Below are 2,608 nucleotides of genomic sequence, written 5' to 3'. Positions count from 1 at the left end.
TTTCAGTGTCTGCAGTCCTCAGTGTGTGTGTGTGTGTGTGTGTGTGTGTGTGTGTGTAGGTACATATGAACACCAAAATTTTTTATTGTTAAACATGGAAAATTATTATTATTATTATTATTATTATTATTATTATTATTATTATTATTTTACCTACTCAAGATTTTACTCCCCTCCCGGCCACCCTCCTACTGTTCTGCATTCCATACTCACTCCACCCACCCCTCCAGACCTCTAAACTCCCTGGGGCTTCCGGTCTCTTGAGGGTTAGACGCATCTCCCTGATTGAACCCAGACCTGAGAGTCTTCTGCTGTATATGTCTGCTGACTGGTTAGTGATTCAGTGTCTGAGAGATCTCAGAGGTCCAAGTTAATTGAGACTGTTGGTCCTCTTACAGGGTGGCCCTCCTCCTCAGCTTCCTCCTGCTTTCCCCTAATTCAACAACAGGGGTCAGCACCTTTTGTTCGTTGGTTGGGTGTTAATATCTGCATCTGACTCAGCTGCTTGTTGAGTCCTTCGGAGGGCAGTCATGATAGGTACCCCCCTTTTTTTTAATTCTTTTTTTAAGATTTTTTTATTTATTCATCTTATATATGATGAGTACATTGTCACTGTCTTACACACCAGAAGAGGGCATCGGCTCTCGTTACAGATGGTTGTGAGCCACCATGTGGTTGCTGGGATTTGAACTCATGGATAGGTCCCTTTTTGTGAGCACTCCATAGCCTCGGTGTCAGGCCTTGGGGCCCCTCCTTGATCTGGATCCCCTTTTGGGCCTGTTACTGGACCTTCTTTTCCTCAGGTTCTTCTCCATTTCCATCCCTGTAGTTCTTTCAGACAGGAACATTTATGGGTCAGAGTTTTAACTGTAGGATAGCAACCCCATCCCTCTCTTGATGCCCTGTCTTTCTGCTGGAGGTGGGCTCTAAAAGTTCCCTCTCCCTACTGTAGGGCATTTCATCTAGGGTTGCCCCCTTTGAGTTCTGAGGGTCTCTCACTTCCCAGGTCTCTGGTGCATTCTGGAGGTTCTCCCAACCTCCTAACTCTCAAGGTCGACTGTTTTCATTCTTTCTGCTGGCCCTCAGGGCTTCAGTCCTTTTCCCTAACTCAATACCAGATGAGTTTCCCTCTCACTCCCCTCCTGACCCTCACCCCATCCATCCCCTTTTTCTCCCTAGTCCCTCCCCCACTCCACCCCCTTTTGTGGTTGCTTTCTTCTCCCTCCCAAGTGGGACTGAGGTGTCCTCATTTGGACCCTTCAAGCTTGTTGACCTCTTTGAGTTCTGTGGACTGTATCCTGGGTATTCTGTACTTTTCTTTTCTTTCTTTCTTTTTTGTTTTTTTGTTTTTTGTTTTTTGTTTTTGTTTTTGTTTTTTGTTTTTTTGGCTAATATACACTCAGTGAGAACATATCATGCATGTCATTTTGGATCTGAGTTACCTCACTCAGGATGATATTTTCTAGTTCTATCCATTTGCCTGCAAAACTCAGGATGTCCTCATTTTTAATGGCTGAGTATTATTCCATTGTGTCAATAAACCACAATTTCTGTATCCATTTCTGTATCTATTCTTCTGTTGTGGGACATCTGGGTTGTTTCCAGCTTCTGGCTATCACAAACAAGGCCACTATGTAGCATGGTGGGGCATCTTTTGGTTATATTCCCAAGAGTAGTATTGCTGGGTCTTTAGGTAGATTTATTTCCAATTTTCTGAGGAACCTCCAAATTGATTTCCAGAGTTGTACCAGTTTGCAATCCCACCAGCAATGGAGGAGTGTTCCTCTTTCTCCACATTCTTGCCAACATGTGTTGTCAACTGAGGTTTTGATCTTAGCCATTCTGATTGGTGTGAGGTGGAATCTCAGGGTCGTTTTGATTTGTATTCCTCTGATCACTAAGGACTTTGAACATTTCTTTAGGTGCTTCTCAGCCACTCAGGATTCCTCTGCTGTGAATTCTCTGTTTAGTTCTACAACCTATCGTTTTTATTGGGCTGTTTGGTTTCTTGTTTGTTAGTTTCTTGAGTTCTTTATATATTTTGGATATTAGCCTTCTATCGGATGTGGAATTAGTGAAGTTTTTTTCAGTCTGTAGGTTGCCGATTTGTCTTATTGACATGTCCTTTGCCTTACAGAAGCTTTCCAGTTTCATGAGTCCCATTTATCAATTCTTCATCTTCGAGCATGAGCCATTGGAGGAAATTCCTCCTGTGTCAATGAGTTCAAGGTTCTTTCCCACTTCTCTTCTATTAGACTCAGTGCATCTGGTTTTATGTTGAGGTCCTTGATCCACTTGGACCTGAGCTTTGTGCAAGGTGACAAATATGGGTCTATTTTCATTTTTCTACATAGAGACAGCCAGTCAAACCAGCACCATTTATTCAAGATGCTTTCTTTTTTCCATTGTATATTTTTGGCTTCTTTGTCAAAGATCAAGTGTATGGTTTTATTTCTGAGTCTTCAATTCTATTCCATTGATCAGCCTGTCTGTCTCTGTACCAGTTTTTATCACTATTGCTCTGCAGTAGAGCTTGAGATCAGGGATGGTGATCCCCCCAACCATTCTTTTATTGTTGAGAATATTCTACACTACTCTTGGTTTTTTG

This window comes from Rattus norvegicus, chromosome 9 (genome assembly GCF_021556685.1).
Source record: "Rattus norvegicus strain SHRSP/BbbUtx chromosome 9, alternate assembly SHRSP_T2T, whole genome shotgun sequence".
Classification (NCBI taxonomy): domain Eukaryota; kingdom Metazoa; phylum Chordata; class Mammalia; order Rodentia; family Muridae; genus Rattus; species Rattus norvegicus.
This window is presented reverse-complemented; position numbering follows the sequence as displayed.